Here is a 19331-nt window from a genome sequence, read left to right as displayed (position 1 = left end):
AATTAATGTGCTCAGAGCAGCCCTCATGATACCCAAAAGAGACCATATCACGCAGGCTAGATGGATGCCCATTGGCTTCCCGTAAAAGAGTGTATCAGCTTCAAGACTCTCACTCTAACACACAAATGTTTAAGCCTCTCTGCGCCTCCTTACCTATCTGAAACTGTATCCAGAGTAACCTCCTCTCGCCCCAAAAGGACCTGCCATGCCAATAAACTGAGCATCCCTCCTATCAAAAGAGCCAAAGCAGGCGGAATCGGCTTCCCACACTTAGCACCCAAACTGTGGAAAACCTTACCTAACTCACTCAGAGCCGAGACCTCGCTCAAGCCTTCCGGAAAAAGCTCAAAACACTCTTTAACATAGTGGCCCACCCTGACCATCCCTTCACCACTCCCCTTCTCCCTGTTTGCAACTTAGTATGTACAGTGCCTCTCCACTGAATTGCATGTCTCTATGCTGTCTGTAACAGCGCCACGATGCCCCTGGGCTGCTGCGTGCTTTATAAATGTTAATAATAAATACTGTTAAGTTTCCAAATTGAAAAATGTGGTCTCCAGTTATTGAGTAGCTTGTTGGTTAACACCTTAAGTGCCAAGGACGAGTATGCTTGTCCTTTTTGCATAGACCTGCATAATAGCCTGGCACTGGTGTATAGCAATAACCACCTCAAAATTATGCAACCTCCTACCCTAATATGTCTACACTACACAACCCCACCACAGATACACCAGCACAACTCTCCAGAGTCATTAAACAACGTTCTGACAGACACCACTGACAACCGCACAAAGAATTCATATTGGCAACATGGGGCTCACATCAAATACTGCTCTGGACAACTCTCAAAATATTGTAGAATTATGCACTACAGAGAGCTCTGTCTTTTCAGATCTGCACACATCAACATTACATTCTTGTCCTGCTCCTACATTGGTCCCTACCCCCTTCTTGCATATCTGGAAGCTGCAAGAAAAAGTTAGAATGGCATGTGTTCTATACAAGTCAATAATAAAAGGCGTAGTAATTTGTCGTTCTCCTTTCGGAAGAAGTCTGGGCAGCTAAAGCAACTTTGGTGATTGGTAAACATGGCAATTATGAACATGGAAATTAATGTTGCTTCTTCTGAAGTCTGTGTACTATACTAGAATCTTTAGTGCATTGAATGGCTAGTGAGACTATATATCTGCCTGTCAAATCAAGTGATATATAACTGAACGAAGACCAGTGCAACAACACAGTCCTACATGACGGCCTTGTGGCCCCTAATAATAGAGCATGAGGGACACCAATTCATCTCTAAAATCTTGAAATCTAAACCCTTTTTTTAAGTGTGTATTTATTCACTGCTATGGACTCCAGATTTTTGCAGTTAAATCTGAGATCAAATGATTTTCCCAGGAGCACACACTGTGGTTGAACAATATAGCTGGGATTTCAACCCAATCTGCAATTTCGTCACGCCATTACATACCTTTTGAGTTCTGTTTGGATCACATATTTAAGTTTTGGCTTTCATGGTGTACAATAATACGTTCTTTACTTGACAAATACACAAATAACATATCATATTAAAGCAACCTGGCACTATGTAAATCCTTACAGAAACCTTTGAAGCGCAGGAGTAACATTGTAGCTTTATTTTTCACATCCTGAAAGGAAAACGAAAAGTTCCAGAATGCAAATTAATGTGAGTCTGAAAAATCTGTTTTATAGAACTGTGCTTTCAGCACTAAGACACACACTGAAATACATTGGATAGTGTAGTCTCCTGGGTTTATAGATTGTCACACTTAAAGCTTGCTGTTATGCACGATATTAAGAACATTTGACCATTATCACAAAATCAAGCTTTTTTGCATGAATGCTAGTAAACATCATGGGTCTAAACCCATCTTTAAAAAGGATCTTTGTTTTACTTGCTTTATTTGTCTTGCGAGTAAAGGGTAACTGGAACTGTGTGGGGTCTTTCAGTTTGAAATGTCCCATCAAAGTACCAATTGCATAAATATTCATGCATAATCATGGAGCTACTGATTGCAAGGCCATTGTTAAGGTGCCGTAAAGAGCTGGCTTGCAGCCCAGAGCAATATTCATCGCATGCATTTTGTCCTAAACATGACCGCTCTGAAGCAGAGTATATCTTTTCAGCACCACTGCAGAATTTCGTAGGGGCGTGGCTAAAGCCCATTTGCCCAGTGTTGTTGCATGATTGCAGAGAACATTAAAGGCCTTTCTTATGCATTGACTAAGCAAGCAATCTATTTACAGAATGCCCAATTTAAGCACTTTCTAAGCCCAAATCAGGGCACAAGTGTATAATACTTATATTCTGATTCGAAAAGGTCAAGCAAATAAATAATGAATAAGCTGATCGAAGGCTGTAGCTTGTCTTCCTCCTGCAAGGCTGTTGTGTTCCCCCCCCCACCCTTTTTTGCTCTCAGGCCTATCCCAGCACCTTATTTTCTGCTTTGTGGCCCATGCCTTTGTATTCCGGGTTGGGGGGAGAGGGGAAGCGTGGCACACAGTTGTGCATCAGCCATTTTCTGATGCTCTTTTAAGCGTTGTGCATCCCCGTGACCAATCGGAATAAACTGTCAGTAAACATTTTATAAGTAACGTTCAGAGCGTTTAAAGAATACATGAACTGCTTGTAGGAGAGAAGTGATCATTGCTGCTTGGAAACTGGTCAAGATTGCATTTCTCTTTGTATAAGGAAGGACTCCATAACCTGCATCTCTCCAGATGTTTTGGACTACGACTCCAATGATCCTTCAACTTTGACTATGCTGGTTAGGGCTGATGGGAGACATGATTAAAAACATGGTAGGAGCGGACTGTCTTAACACCTGCCTTGTCCAATGACTGAAGTTCTGGCACTGTTTAGTAAGAGCCAACTGCAGTTCCTGCTGCATGAAGGCATGAATGACAACCATGTGGGTTTGACGGTAGCGGCTAGAGCTAGTTGCATTGCCCTTGGTCAGGCGCGTAATGTCATTGGGCTGACCCGGCTGAAGCCCCCGACCACGCCATGTTAGCTGAGGGGCGGAGCGTCTGTGCCCTTTAACAGTTCACAGGACAAGGAACATAGTTCTGTTGGTGCATTTTGGTTCTTCCGAGGCACATTTTCTGTCTGCTCAGCTCGATGATCAAGCACTGCCCTTTTCCCAGAGTCACAGACCACCTGAGACACACAGGCTGCCTCCCTGGCTCTGCAGCCAGTGCCGTAATGAACTGACAACACATTTCTTTTGTCATCAGCAGCATAGCCTTTCTTATGCATGATGGTGAATTTCCAACTGAAGGACCACCAGTCACCTTGCAAATCTGAGACGGTTAAAGTGAGCAACACAATAAAGCACCCTTTGAAAATGTGTTCATGCCCATAACGTCTAATAGCTTGATGTGCTGAAAAGTAAAGTTGGCTTTGATGGCCTTAGTTGAATGTTCTTAAAACCACACATAACAAAACACTGGAGGTTTGTGACGAATCTCGAAACATAATTGAGTATATGACACAAACTATTTTATTGTGGGTCTTAAAGCGCTGAAAATAAAGTGGGTAATAGAAATTTTGCCTTTTGCATCTTATAGATTTCCATTCAGAATGTGGAAAATAAAGGTACACTGATATTATTTTGGCCCAACATGCTGCTATAAGGATTTATGTGTTTTCATGATGTTTTACTATGCAATTTGTGTATTTTGCAAGTAAACTATATAGGACAGTATTATTGTAGGTATTGACACCCATAAATATTTGTTCCAAGTAAAGACTGGAAGAAGGTGTTCATGCCCGATTTGCAGAGTGGTTTAAAATCCCTGCTTTGTGTGTTTAGCCTAACTGTGTGACCCTGGGTAAATAATGTAATCCCACCCTGACTTCAACTACAAATATTGGAGTGCTTATAAGTGATGGTTTACATCCTTACTATAGGACAGTTTTAATAAGTGTAGGGACACATTGGTGTATCCTGGTGCTCCTCTGCTAGTGGCTCCTATACTGTCACATAGAATTGCGTTATTGCTGCACTGGCCCTCCCCCAGTCTCTTTTTATTTTTTTTTTATTAAACTTTATTTAATTCTTGTGGTACATGACATTGCAACAACAATTCGCATAGTATACATTCGGAACATCAACAGACTGTATAGCCGTATTATAGCATAACCAACATTACAGATTTCAGGAGTCACTTGACCCTACCGGGCTACCGCTGGTCGAGTCCGCCTCGCATAGGTATATTCTAAACGGGGCCCATATGTCTTTCAGTTTACCTGGATTCGGGAGTGACATTATATAGTGTTCTTCGCATTCGTTAACGTACGTCAGTTCTTTGAGAAAGTGGCATATTCTCGGTGCCTGTGCACTCTTCCATTTTTGTAAAATGCACTTCTTTGCCACTGCGCATGCAATGTTAAAGAGCCTCCTTGTAATCTCTGATTGCTTACCAATGTCCCAAATAGGTATTTTGACGGTGTGAGGTCTGCAGGAATTTGAGTGATCTCCTCTAGGACATTTGCAACCTCTCCCCAGAAAGCGTACACATGAGGACAACTCCAATACATATGAATCGAATCAGCACGATCCACCCCACATTTCGGACACGTACCAGGACCATTGTTCGTAAACTTTGCAACCTTAAGGGGGGTATAGTGCAGCTTATTTAGCATCTTAAACTGTATCAACCGAAGACCAGCGTTCATAGATACTTTCTTGGTCATTTCACAGTATCTCTCCCAGTTTCTGTCTGTAATGTCTTCACCCAGGTCCGTCTCCCAGGAGGACTTAAGTGTGCTTAACCTTGGGGTATTAGCCTGCACGGCCGCATAGAGACCCGAGATACTGGTTCCAGCTCGGGTTGCAAGGGTCAGCAGGCATGGGTGTGGTGGGGGCTCATCTGGGAACATCGACCAACGGGCTTTATAGGCCAGTCTCATTCTATGATATTGCAAAATCATCAATTGGTCCCTTCCCATCCCCGTCTTGAAGTCCTCTAATGTTATAAATTTGCCATTGGGAAATATGTCCTTAATTTTAAATTCCTCGTCCGGGTCCCATTTGTTTTGTATACTTGGCTCATATGTGGGTGCTATGCCTGGGAAGTTCCAGAGCGGAGCCTCGGCGTAGTAAGGTGCCTTCACCCCAAGTTTCTGGAAGAGTTTGGACCATGCCTGTACTGTCGTGCTAACCGGGTCAAATGGGCATTCATCCCTGTGTTTAACTTTAAAGATGACTGATCTTATGTCGGTCGGGCGCGCTGTGTGCTTTTCAAGACAGATGTGGGGCGAGGTGTCGTGCTCGTCATACCAATGCTTAACAAATTGGGCCTGTGCGACCAGATAGTACAATTCGAAGTCAGGAGCCGCTATGCCTCCCCTATTGTATGGTTCCACCATTTTCTCCCACTTCAGCCTGGCCGCCCCCCCACACCAGATAAACTCAACTGCCATTGATCTAAGGGTATCAAAAAACCGCCTACCGGGCCAAATCGGGATTAGTGAATATGTAAAGTAGCTTAGGGAGGATGACCATTTTCAGTACGGCTACCCGGCCTATAAGTGAGATGGGGAGTTTAGCCCAAAATCGGAGCTTAGTGGCAATCATATTTAGTAGGGAGTCGTGATTATTCAAAAATAGGGATGCTCTGTCACCCGAGACGATAACTCCCAGGTACCTTATCTTGTCTGGGGACCATTTTAGACCGTGCGTGTTGTTCGGGCATCGGGTGGCAGGGGTGAGGGGGAAAAGTTCAGATTTAGCTTGGTTGGTCTTGTATCCCGAGTATACTGCGAATTTGTGCACTTCTTCCAATACTGAGCCCAAGTGTAAGTCAGGTTCACGGATGTACAAGAGGGTGTCATCCGCATACAGGGATATAGATTGGGTCAGGCCCGCCATCCGTATACCCCTCTGTTTCTGATGTTCTCTAATTGCAGCAGCAAATGGTTCCATGGTAAGGGCAAATAGTATGGGGGAGAATGGGCAACCTTGTCTGGTGCCCCTCTTCAACTCAAACCAGTCTGACATAGTGCGGTTAGTCAACACCTTGGCTCCCGGGTTAGTGTACAGCACTTTGACATAATTCTGGAAGCTCGGGCCTAGTCCGAATTTATTCAGTACCGTGAACAGGTATGTCCATGACAGAGTCAAACACCTTTTCGGCATCTAGGGACACTGCAACTGCCTGAGCCTCCGGCTTGATCTGGGCCATTACCCCAAACAACCTGCGCAAGTTAAGCGCTGTGGATCTAGTGGGGATGAACCCGCATTGGTCGGGGTGTACCAATACTGGCATGTGTGACAGGAGTCTATTGGCCAAAATCTTCGCAAATATCTTAGCCTCACATTTTATAAGGGACAGGGGTCTATATGAGGACATATCATTGGGGGGACGCCTAGGCTTAGGAAGCACCGTAATTATAGCCTTTCTCATGGATGGTGGCAACGTTCCTACCTCTGTATAAAGCAATTCCCTGTTAGCTAGTTTATTGAAGGATTGTAGATTACTATTGATATCCGCCAGGGTGTTGTCTTCATGTAAGGATGTGTACCGTTGCTCTAGCTCCCCCAACCGTTTCTCAACCTCTGCTAATTCCTTCCTGACCGCTTTCAATAGCCCCGTGGATTTAGAAATCAGGATACCCCGCACCCATGCCTTAAATGTTTCCCATAATGTTGCAGGGCTGCTCACTGACTCCCTATTGGTTTCGACCTCGGTATGCAATTCCTCTGCCACTGCAGGGTCCTTTAGGATGCCAGAGGGCATCTTCCATCTTCTGGGTGGGGGTCTAATGTTTCCTAATGTGACCTCTAACCCGACGGGGGAATGATCCGACAGGGTGGAAGGAAACATCTCACATCCCTTGATTTGGTGTAGGAGAGGGGCCGACACCAGCCAATAGTCGATACGGGACTCGGTGTCATGTACTGAAGAATAAAATTAATACTGTCTCTTATGGGGATGCAATGCCCTCCAGGCATCTACCAACTGCAGTTGCAAAATTATTTGCTGTAGAGTGTGTCCCGTTTTTGTGGGGTTTCTGTGTGTGGAGGCGGAGCGATCTAGTTTTGTATCTAAAATGGTGTTAAAATCTCCTCCCCATAATATTCACTCGCTTCCACATGCACCAATCTCATTCAGCACATTTGTGTAAAAATCAGGGTCGTCAACATTTGGGCCATATGTGTTTATCAATAGCAATTCTTCCCCCATGGCGTTGCCCCAGACCATAACATAGCGACCTATCGGGTCTATCTTACTCCTTACCAGCTGGAACCCAACTGATGGGTGTATCAGGGTCAATACACCTCTTGCCTGCAAGGAGTATTCCGTGCAGTACCTGTGCGTTCCCCACCCCTTCAAGAGCTCAGCATTAACCTTCCGCAGTGCGTGTGTTTCCTGCATCATGACAATCTGGGGCTGATGCCGGGTGACATAAGCACCCACTTTACTCAATTTGGCTCGATTATTCAACCCCCGTACATTCCAAGTAAGAAGTTTCAGTTTAAGCCCTTGGGTCGTGTTAATAGAGTTAGCCATGTATGTATATCCAATTAGCCTGTTTTACCTTGCTGTTATTTAGGAGAGTTCCATGTGCTGCAATGTCACCACGCTTTTTAACTTGTGAGACTCCTCTAGCTGAGTCTCGGTTCCCAAACTTCCCCCCCTCCCTCCTGCCTTGCACAGTCATGCAACCTTTTAGCCCCACATCATCAACCCCAGCATGACAATGCTGCCCCACAACAAACAATCCCTTAAACATGTGGAACTTTCCTGAGGGTCACTAATCGCAGACATCTGGCTCGCTCCAGACTTAGGGTCACAGCCCGGAAAAACATTTTGTTCAGTTCGTCACTATTGCGTAACTCCCAATTTCTTTATTTTCTCACCATGTGGCGGTTGGTCGGAGTTTAACCATCCCTGCTTCTCTGTCGGGTTTCGCCTCTCATACCTCGGTTATGAGTTCGCATTTTGATCTACCCCTCGACCTCCGGTGGGTAACGGAATGGAAGACTCCACGTATGACAAAGCATCTGTGGGGTTCTCAAAGAAGTGGGCCCGTCCTCCATGTTGTATCCTCATTTTCGCAGGAAAGATGAGGGCTTTGGACACATTTCGCATACATAGCTGTTTTTTTACCCCTTCGTATGATCTCCTTTGCATTTGCACGCTAGTCGAGAAGTCCGGATATATGTGGATTGTGTTCTCTTCATACCGTAGGGTACCTTTTTCTCTCGACAGCCGGAGTATAGTGTCCCTGTCACGATAATTTAGGAGGCGTGCAATTATAGTTCGAGGAGGGGCTCCTGGTTTCGGGAGCGGTACTAGGGTGCGAGGGGCTCTTTCGACCAGGAAGTGATCCGAAAAGGAGTCGGCACCTAGGATGTCTTTCAGCAAGGCCTCAACCTGTTTCTCCATGGGGCCCTTTCCAAACTTTTCCGATACCCCAACAATCCGGATGTTGTTCCTCCGGGATCTTGACTCAAGGTCCTCACATTTGTTTTGGGTTTTATGCAATTCCGTTTGGAGGTGGGCTATATCCCGGCTGTGTTGCAGTATCGTATCCTCACTTGCACTTATCCTATTTTCCGCCTCCGTGACACGAGTGCTTTCCTTTTCAACACGTGCCTTCAAGGATCCAATTGTCGCCACTATATCATCTAATTTGACGTTCATGGTCATGAATCCATTCTGCACCAGCGTTGCCAGGCGCTCCAATGGGTCAGCCTCATGACCATCTGGCGGGTGTATCTCTCCGCTAGCCGCCCCTTGCGTCTGCGAGCTAGTGAAAGTGTCCATCGGGCCAATCTTTTTCCCACCTGTCCCCCTCTTCTCGGTGCGGCCCATGTGTTGCGGCCTCCAGGAAGGGATGGACTGTGGTCTCCCACGTATCTTCTGCTCCGTGTCCTGCTGTGCGACACAGTTGTGGGTAAAGCGTGTCTTATCTTATATTTGCCCCAAGTGCTTAACCAACAGCCGGTGTGTAGGATTTAGGTGTGCAACGTCTCGTTAACGGAGACCTCCGTGTTTTCTACCCCGAGACCCGTGTCGCAGGGTTCGCCTGGGAGTCCCGCTATGTTCGAGCGTTGGGTGGCAGTTCCACCGCGGATTTGTGGTCACAGCTGATTTTTCCCCTCTGAGGGATGTATGTTGTCTCTCCCCTTGGATGTTGCTGGGCGAGACTATGTTCCCAGGGCGGTACGGGGCGCCGATCCGGGGCAGCCCAGGGCGTTATAGGATTATTGTCCTAGTTGGGGGTAGGCTGCAGTAGGCCTAGGCTGTGGTTCTCTGTTCCCCGTGTAGGGCCTCCCCGTATTGCGGTCAAAACAGTCCTCCTCTCCTTCCCCCAGCCACTTACTTGATACCCGTGGTGGGGGGGAGGGGGCACGCCCCGGCTCAACCCGCGTCCCGGGTGAGGGTCCGGTTCCACCCTGGGCCCCTCCGCAAGGGGGCCGGGTCGCACCACAGCCGTAGATCGCCGATCGGTAGAAGGCCGCCCAAGCGGAGCCGCAGGTTGCTCTGCGGCAGGTCCAAGGGCGGGGGTCAGGCCAGGCGGCCGTCACAGTTACACAGCTGCGTAGCAGTTCAAAGCTCCCCCGTATCCCTCCCGCGTGGTCCAGTCACCCCGAGCGGGTCCTGGAGGTTGTGCCCAGGTAGGGAACTGGTTCCGTCGTCTCTGGGCGGCCACCACCTCAATCACTCTCACCCTCCCGGCAGGATGTCGTGGGTCGTGCGGCGCTCCTCCCTCACCGCAGCCCTCTAACTGGTGTCGGTGGAGCCCTCACGCGGCTCCGCAGGCCTCCGTCAACCGCCAAATCTTCAAAACGGAATATCTCAGCACCCCGGCTTCGATTCCGCACGATGTTACACCAGTGTGTGCCGTAAAGCTTCTGCTGCTAGGAAGTGGCTTAATTTCAAGTCTGGGACGCTGCTGACCGGATTAATTCTTAATAAGGATTTCTTCCGAGCTGGAGCTCCTGCGCTAGGCGGCCATCTTGGATGTGCGCAAGAGCGCCCCCCTGGCCCTCCCCCAGTCTCTTAACACTTGATTTGACAGGCAGACATAGTCTCACCAGCCAGTCAGTGCACCAGAGATTCTAGTATAGCGCACTCACTGTGGTAGAACCAGCATCACGTGTTCTCCCCTGTTAAAGTTTTACTGTGTTTGTTCAGAAAAATGTACTTGTAAAAACGCAGTAAAATTTTAAAGCTAATACTTTTGAGATAGACTTCCATCGCCTCTCTGCATATTGCGCTTTAAAATATATTATTTGTCCGCCCATTGTTTCTGCTAGTCTATCCTCAGGTGAGAGACCAGGGCTCTGAATTGGGCTGCTCTGTAATAGGTGTGCATATCGGGTAGACCCATGCCTCCTTTTTCTTTGGGCTGCACCAGTATTCTGTAAGCTACTCTTTGTTTCTTCCCTTGCCACAGAAACCTCACTATCCTTCTTTTCAACTTTATAAAGTGGAAGTCTGCCAACTCTATTGGCAGTGCCTGATATAAGTACAGCACTCTGGGAGAAGCATCATCTTTATTGCATTTAATCTTCCTTGCCAGGAGATGGTAAGTTTGGACCAAGTTTCCAGCTATCTATTTAGGCCGGTCACGCTGGGGGAGTGGCTGTGGGCGCCAACGAAGGCAGCTCCTAGAAGGGTAAAAGCACACAATATTCTGGGTCCACTTTGGAGTCTGTGGAGGATCAAATGGAAAATGGCAGGGGTCACAACATGGCCTTCACCACTGAGTCTCATATGCCCCCCCCCCCCAACCGAGAAGAGATTGCATCCCAGATCAGGAGAGGTTCCAAGATTGGTTCGAGGCAGGGTTGGATAGAATAGGACAAGTCCTAAAGAAAGAGGAATTCATAGATCTGGGGGAGCTTGAAGAGATTTTGGGTATAGGGAAAATTGCTGTATTCAAATACCTACAGCTGAAAGGGGTGCTGATGTCAGACGAATGGAAGGAGGAATTGCAAAGGGAGTTAACAGGTACAGAGAGGATATTGGACACAGACAGGGGAACGAGGTGTCTAATATCTAAATTGTACCAGGCCCTATGGGAGGCGCAGGGTGGAGAGATCGACACATTTAAGGGGAGATGGGAGAGGGACATGGGAATAGAAATGGTAGACCAGTGGAGAAGGTTGTGTGAACGCACACCGCACCTCAGTAGCCTGTCAATATAAGCTCCATGGGCTCAAACTACTATATAGGTGGCAGTGGGTTCTGGTAAGACTATCGAAGATGTACCCAGGGGCTGACCCTCACTGTTGGAGGAAATGTGGGCAATCGGCAGACTACTGGCAAATGTGGTGGGTGTGCGAGAAGGTACTGAAATACTGGAAGGAGATTCTGGGATGGAAAAGGATCCTGGACGGGGTAGACAGGCATTTGGACCCCCTACTTGTATTGTTTGGTGTGGAGAACGTGGAAGGGGACTGGGTTAAACTCCTGCATATGCTCCACTACCTGTTGTTAGTAGCCAGGGCTTGCCTGGCAGGGGGAATGGAAGAGGGAGGAATTTCCAAGTGAAAGACAATGGGCCTCGAAAGCCCTGGACATGTACAGAATGGAACAGCTGACTAGACAAATGCATGATCTGACCCCATCAAGTGAAATGGAGAGGGCAGCCTTCCTCGAGAAGTACGACCCGGAGAGGCCACACTTAGATGCTGGGAAGGGGGGACCCAGAGACTACGGAGGACTTAGCGGGGAGGGAAATGAACTAGACGCAACAGACATAACCAGTGAGGACAGTGGCGGAGTATGGCGGCTTGTGCTGGGGACAGGGGGGAGAGGGAACAAACAATGCTGGTGACCCACAATGTAGACCCTGGAGGGTTAACGTAGAAACCACAAGTGAACACAGAAGATAGACTGAGTAGGCAGTGGAACAAATTATTGGAGCCTGCTTTCCAAGCTCCTTCAATGAGTCAACCGATGTGGCCACCCAGGGGGCTGTGCAAGACTTACGAGAGGGGGGGGTAGGGGATAAGTATAGAGGGGCAGGGGAGGGAGAATTAACAGTTGTTGGGGGGGGGGGGGGGCAGGCAGAAAATCTGCATGGTGAATCTTCTAAAATGCGAAAACACTGTCTGTTCTACTTGTGCTAATTCACTAATAATTCACATCATGCCTTACATTGGAGAGCCACAACCATTGTTTTCTCCCTCCCGCATCAAGGGAAGATTTGTGCTTTGGAGGGAGTTGTTTCCAGTCCCCTGCCAGCAAAATCAAGTGCGAAAAATACAAGTACCAGAATCCTCAGAGCTAATTAACTTGCCACACCTGAAAAAGAAATGCAGACCTGCCTGAAATAACTAAGAAGCTCAGTCTCCCTGAAGATTGATGAAGTCATGAAAACGTGCGTTAGGAGGAGAAGCTAAAGACTGGTAACAGAGCGCCTGCCTTTACATCTTTAAACCTATATTATTTGATAGTTGGTCCCGACACCAGACCATGAGGGGGGTGTAGAACAGTGGGGGCGGAGCCTCCAAGTTTGCCCCGCGTATTTTCTGAAATTTCCCCTCCCATCTCCACTTAGGCCCGCCCCGGAAATGTAGGTTTCGTTTCGCCCCTGCCCTCAGTGCCCTTTGTGTATTGTCCTATAACGTGATGTCATTTAGGCACATTAGCGACAAGTTTTCTTAGGTGGCCCATGAGCGTGCTTAAGACCACAGTGACTTTACTTGTGTATGGGCGCGTTATAAATGCCATATCATAATCATAATGTGTTCTTCCTTGGACCGCTTTATACATTTTTAAAGCATGTCACATCATAGTGACTTTGGTGAATTGTAAGGGCATGCATGTCCGTTATCCGGCCATGGCAAACAAAATAGGAAGATCATTTTTCTCTCGATAGTGGTATTCAGTGTTGGTGTATTGACACCTTCTCCACGCAGGCCCTCCCTTGAGAGACGGCGATTGCCGACAACAGTTCGATGATTGTGTTTGGGCTGCTGGGGGTGGGTGCGCCGGGGGTACTGGTAACTCTTAGCGGTATCGGCCTCCGTTCTGACGTGGGCGTCTGTTTCCTTTACAAAGCACAGAGCATGATGTGTCTGTCACCTTCTCCCCTGTGCCCTGGAGTGTGGCGGAAAGAAGGCGCCTGTTCGATTTCTGACACACGGGCATAGCTGACAGGAACATGCATCACTCGCCCAAGAAACGCTTCAGAAGCACAGGGCCGGTCTACTGTGCCTTCTCGGTTTCAGTTTGGTAGTTTATTAATCACATGTGTCTATCGTCATTCTGGACGGGGATTTGACCAGCCGTGCAAAAACCCGCTAAATTTAGATGGCGTTTCTAACATCCAACGTAACGAACACCTTGGCTTTTGATCCTCTTCTACATTCTCTGGTTTAAATTGACATGTTAATAACCATGTCGGTGAGATGGCGGGAAAACACACAAGTGAAAACCCCTTCAGGAGCAGTGGGAACATATTTCTCGTGAAATCGACTTCACACGCATCTAGCATTTGAATGGATTGCAGTTTCTGTAAAATATTACGTTACTCGAAACCACAAACCGCCACACAGTGCGTCACTTTTTTGTGCTGATGCATCTGGCATCCCCCAGCTTGTTTTGGCTTACTGCACAAAAAACCCAGACTCATTTAAAAGTGGAAAAGGTCGCTTTAATGTGACAGGCCAAAGCTTACAATCATAACGCATAACTGGCTCCATGGCCTAACAAACTAAATGGCTATTTAAACAATCAATTAAAATAACTTAAACATTTCCCATTTTCCCCCAACAATTAAATAATTAAATAACCCATTTCCTCCCTAATGATCCCTTGGATCCTACCGAATCCTTGCCCCTTTTCCAGGCGTCCCGCTTTTTCCCCAGGGGCCATGCCCCTCCAGGCTCAATACCTGATCCACCGGGGTGACCTGCTTGTGCAAGCAGCGCCACCCCCTCCTTTCCCGTGTCATTCCCCCATTGTGCTTCCCCCCCCCCACATCAAAAGGGGCCATGCCCCCGGCACCCCGTACCTTTTTGACCCCTTGAACTCCCCTCTACACCAAACTCCTCTTACCTGAGACCTGCAGCCAGCCTGACCTGCCACATCAGCAACAATATTACATATAACTTTCCCGATGCCCTGTCCTGTCACACCAAGCCACCAACCCTACCCTCTTAGCCGACCCCCAAACCATAAACCCCCCCCTCTTCCTCATCATCCCCTGCCACAAGACCCCCCCATTAAAATAAATTACTTAAACAAAATGAAGGGGAGGGAGGGCGGGACAATCGACAAGTCCTAACCGTCGCCTGTCTCCCGAACCTTCCCTGAGCCCTTAAGTACCCCGGGAAACAGGCGCTCTACCCCCCGTGGCCACTCGCTGGCCGAGTGCAGCGCCAAAATACTCCCCGGGGGGAAACGCTTCGCGTTCCCCCCGGGGCCCCCCTTTTGGCTTACTGCACAAAAAACCCAGACTCATTTAAAAGTGGAAAAGGTCGCTTTAATGTGACAGGCCAAAGCTTACAATCATAACGCATAACTGGCTCCATGGCCTAACAAACTAAATGGCTATTTAAACAATCAATTAAAATAACTTAAACATTTCCCATTTTCCCCCAACAATTAAATAATTAAATAACCCATTTCCTCCCTAATGATCCCTTGGATCCTACCGAATCCTTGCCCCTTTTCCAGGCGTCCCGCTTTTTCCCCAGGGGCCATGCCCCTCCAGGCTCAATACCTGATCCACCGGGGTGACCTGCTTGTGCAAGCAGCGCCACCCCCTCCTTTCCCGTGTCATTCCCCCATTGTGCTTCCCCCCCCCCACATCAAAAGGGGCCATGCCCCCGGCACCAGAAAAACCCTCCCCCGAGGAGTTCTTTCTGCCCCACCCCCCCCCCAAACTTTTCTACCTCCAACTTTTTACCCAGTCTCCCAGCCCAGAAACAAGAAGAGCCACCCGTATCCCTCACCAGGTCATTCTCCCCAGCGTGCATAATCACCACCTCTGGAACCCCAAGCGTTCCCTCATCCCTGCCAATATAGGAAGCAGCTGATCCCCCGCAGGCCCCCCAACCCGTGCCGTCTCACCACCACTTCCTTGTAACTGCACCCCTGTTACCTTCCCAAACCCTTTTTTTTCTCCTTTTTTTTTTTTCTTTCCCACTTCCTCCCCAGCCCCCTTAACAATTGAATGGCCAACAAATCAAAACTTGCGCCAACTCCCCTTCCTTTCGCGCAGCATCTGAAAAGAAAATACAAAATCACTGACAAGTCAAAATTATTTCAACAACAGTTGGCCCACCAAATCCTAACCACCTTCCCAACAACCCCATTATCAAACTCCCTGCCGTACCCCTTATATTTCCCAGACCTCCAACGTCCCCATCTTTTCACCTTGTCTTCTGAAAAACCCAGCCCGGTACCCGCAGATGCTGCGCCCCTCCTAAAGTAATGAGTCCCGAAATCCTCTTCCTTTTCTCCCACTGCCACCAACTCCTCCGCGATACCCCTAGCACCTTGAACCGGGCATAAGACCTCGCTCCCACGACCCATCCGAAACCACGAGCCCCTTCCCTTCTTATCCGTCTTAGACCTTTTAATCTTGATGTCTAAACCTTCTTCTGTAATTTGAACATCTTCCCACTACAGTCCCACTACCCCCCCTTTTCCCCCCGACCAACTCAAAAAAAACCCCTGAAAAACCCCCACACAATAACCACGTAAAACAAGTCGCAAACAGCTCCCCTACAAGCAAAAACCATTTGTTCCCCTTGTTGTGCCCAGTTTGTTCCTTTACATTCCTGCATTGTCCCCCCTGCACCCCTTGTCCCCCCTGCACCGGGGGCCCACGCGCACCCCCGTCCATGCAGGCCCTTTAGTTTATTACTCCTCTCGCCATTGCACCAGGGGCCAAACCTGCACCCCCGTCCATGCAGTCCCTTCCATATAACTCTTCAAGCTCCTCGCATCCATTACCACCTTTTTCCCTCCTGCACCAGGGGCCCTAATGCACCCCCCGTCCATGCAGGCCCCTTTTCTTCCTTACTCCTCTCCACCGCTGCACCAGGGGCCAAACCTGCGCCTCCGTCCATGCAGCTCCTTCCATATCACCATCTTCAAGCTACTTTCGTCCATTACCACCTGTTTCCCACCTGCACCAGGGGGCCTAGTGCACCCCCGTCCATGCAGGCCCCCCTTTTTTTTTTTTTTTTTTTTTTAAATTCCTCTCCACCTCTGCACCAGGGGCCAAACCTGCGCCCCCGTCCATGCAGACCATTACACATAAATTCCTCTTCCGTCACCTCACTTCTAAGCTCCACTTTTTTTTTTTTTTTTTTTAATTTAGCTGCACCAGGGGCCCTAGTGCACCCCCGTCCATGCAGACCCATCTCCTCACTTCCCCCCTGCTGCACCAGAGGCGCTCCCGCACCTCCGTCCATGCAGCCTGAAGCCTACTCACCTTGTCGTGCGGCAAGCGTGAGGGCTTCACCACCGTCGACCCTGCCCTCCAAACGACAGCTACCTCTCCCTTAACAATTTCCACCGTTACCTCCCCCCTGGGCCCTCCCCTACCTACGCATCTTCCTCCTCCTTTCTCCTGCCCCCTTTAATTTGCTCCCAACACCTTTCATCACACCTTGTGCCCCCCCCCTCCTTTACGATAAACTGAGCCCGACCTACCAGCACACCCCAATTTACCTGGCATGCGGTCCTTCCCCCCCACTTCCTTGCCCCGCTCCTCGCCCTGACCCACTGTCCCCTGCCTGAAAACACTCTGTAACCGGATGCCGACCCGCACACCTGCTGCACTCGTGTTTAAATTTGCACATCCACCTCGTGCAGCCTTCTTTATTGAACGCCCAACATGCAGTTGAGGGCTGCCCTCCGCCTCCTCCCCCCACCCCCTCCTGGGCGGGGCGACCAAGAAAGGGCCGGTAAGGCACAGGCAGCCCACTCGCCGTGTGCAATGTCGGGGCTGGCCTCGTTGGGGCCATCCATTGCAGCCAAAGATCCATATCTATCTCCCCCCAGACCGCCTGACTGTCCTCCGCCATTCTCGCTCTAAATTCCTCATCATACCTTACCCAGGCAAAGCCCCCAAAGCTCGTGAAAGCCTTCCTTATTACGTCCATGTATTTCAACAGAGCCACGCACCGCTCCGGGAATTTCTCGCAATACACGCTGGCATAAATGATAAAGGCCGACGTCCAATTCTCAATGGTCACCGGGACCCTCGGGCGTGAAGCCAACTCTCTCTCTTCCTCCTTAGACCCCTCTTTCGCTCTCACCTCCCTATGCAGCAACTTGAAGACATCCACAAACTCACCTCCCTGTATTTTCTCCCTGGTTGCTGCCATCAAATGTGCCCCCAATGGTTTTGTTATCCCCATGTATGGCAATTTCTTCTCTTTCCCCTTCACCTCCACCTCTTTATCTTTCCCCGCCTGCACCTCGAGCCCCACTGGCTCCACCACCTTGTCCGTTTGGACCTCCACTGAGCAAATGTTCCTTCCCACCCCTTCAGCTCCAAAAGCCTGCACCCCCACTTCCTTCATCACATTTAGTGGACCACCCCGATCATCCCCCGACCCCTTATTTGTGACCCCTCTCTGCCATGCAGATGACCATTCCCTTTCCCTCTCACCTCTTTCCCCGCCTGCCATCTGCGGCCTGGCCTCCACACCGCTGCTCCTCCTCTCCATTCTCAGAGGGCTCCTGCTTCGGGGACAAAACATGTCAGCACAATCGCCCAGCCAATAGTTTCCTCGACCCGTTTCGCCCCTACCCCCTTGTACTTCCCTTTCCTTGTCCCACCTTGAACTTCCTCTCTCCCCCGCCCATTCCCTTTCCGCCCTGTAATCCTCAAATTCCCATTGCCCCCCGTATTCCTCCCAACCAACTTGATCATCCCTTAAATACCATTGAGGATGCGGGCTCCTGCCCGAAATGATTTGCTGGTCTTCTTCCGAGCCCGGGGCGTCCGCCCCGCCACTCCTCTGACGTCTTCCTGGCGGGGCTGTGGGAACCTCTGCCTGGTCCTCTTCTCTTGGGCGAGGCGTTCCGACCTCCACCCTGACATCCTCGTTGCTAGGGGCCGTGCTGTGCCCTTTAGGCTCTCCTTGCGATGACTGAGGAGGGGCCGTACAAAAACCCTCAACCTCCATCTGCACAGCGGGGGCTGCGCAGCGCCCTCCGCCCCCACTCCTCCTACCCGGGGGGGCCGTTCCGCGCCCCACCCTACCCTCCTCAAGTGACGGGGACCTCTCCCTCCTTTTCCCACCCGCACTCTTCTGCAGGTATTTTCCCCCTCTTCCTCTCTGTCCTGCCACACCCACCTGTCCTCCGCCCCTGCCCCCACTGTTGTTCCCTCGGTCTGTACCCTCCCGAGAACTCCCCTCTACCCTGGGGCTATCATACCCATCCTCCCTTTCTAGCTGACCCCCCGCACTATTTAAACCCCCTTCTGCCCTCTTGTCTATCTCCCTCCTCATCTTCCTGCCCCTAGATTCCCAAATCTCCCCTTTTCCTGCCGTAGGGGTGCAAGCTACCACCGCCGCCAATGCACCGTCTGCCGCCGCTCTGCGCTGCGGCCGGCCCCCACCGCTCCCTTCTTCTCCCGTAACTTCCCCCACTGCACTTCCCAATTGGGCTTTAGTTGCCCTGCTAATGATTTCCAGGGCCTTCTTCAAGGCCCCTGCATCCACCAACCCCTTCTTGCTCGCCCCCCGGCCTGTCATTGTGCACACTAAAATGTATGTGCCAAGCCAATACAGCCCTCAAAAATCGCCCTAAATAATCTATGCCCCCGAGCCGAGACCTACCCGTGGACTAGCCCTCCCCACCTTGTAACCTCAGAAACTCAAAAGGAGCAAAGCGCCCCCAAAATTAACCCCAAACCCCCCCCGCACCTAGTGTGAAAACTTTGAAAATAGCCTCCCTAGTAGAGACAATTAATAACAGGCCTCCAATTTAAACTCACCTGCCTTAACTGTATATTATTATTTATTTTTTTATTTTTTATTTTTTTTAAATTCTTGCTTCCCTACTGACAAATTGAAATTAATAAATTAACCACAAAATTTTTTTTTTTTTTTTTTTTTTTTTTTTTTTTTTTTTATTTATTTATTTATTTTTTTTTATTTTTTTTTATATTCCCCTCGCCCCCCTAACCCTACACACCCCGCCCTCCCTTTCCCCAAAGCGGAAGCCCTAACACTCACTAAATAAACCCACGTTAGCACTTGCTAACTGAAGAGCACTGCCACCTATCTGCGTCGGGCCCACACCGCACTCTCCTAACTGGACGCGGCTCCTTTAACTCCGCCGCCCAGCCCCTTGCCTGCGCGAGC

General features: G+C 49.3%; 1 protein-coding gene and 1 long non-coding RNA gene across 8 annotated transcripts in view; one reads left to right on the top strand and one right to left on the bottom strand.

The window, feature by feature from the left end:
* Positions 1-19331, top strand: part of UTRN (utrophin) — a 2010688-nt gene that overhangs the window by 1321500 nt on the left and 669857 nt on the right. The gene's annotated exons all lie outside the window — the stretch shown is intronic.
* Positions 14889-19032, bottom strand: LOC138453676 (uncharacterized). The gene is made up of 3 exons (XR_011260493.1): positions 17902-19032; positions 17627-17700; positions 14889-15223 (listed from the first exon to the last, which is right to left on the bottom strand). It is a non-coding gene; the product is annotated as an uncharacterized lncRNA (long non-coding RNA).

This window comes from Ambystoma mexicanum, chromosome 4p (genome assembly GCF_040938575.1).
Source record: "Ambystoma mexicanum isolate Mex_15411 chromosome 4p, UKY_AmexF1_1, whole genome shotgun sequence".
Lineage (NCBI taxonomy): Eukaryota > Metazoa > Chordata > Amphibia > Caudata > Ambystomatidae > Ambystoma > Ambystoma mexicanum.
The sequence above is the reverse complement of the archived record's forward strand: the minus strand, read 5'-3'. Positions and strand labels throughout refer to the sequence as shown.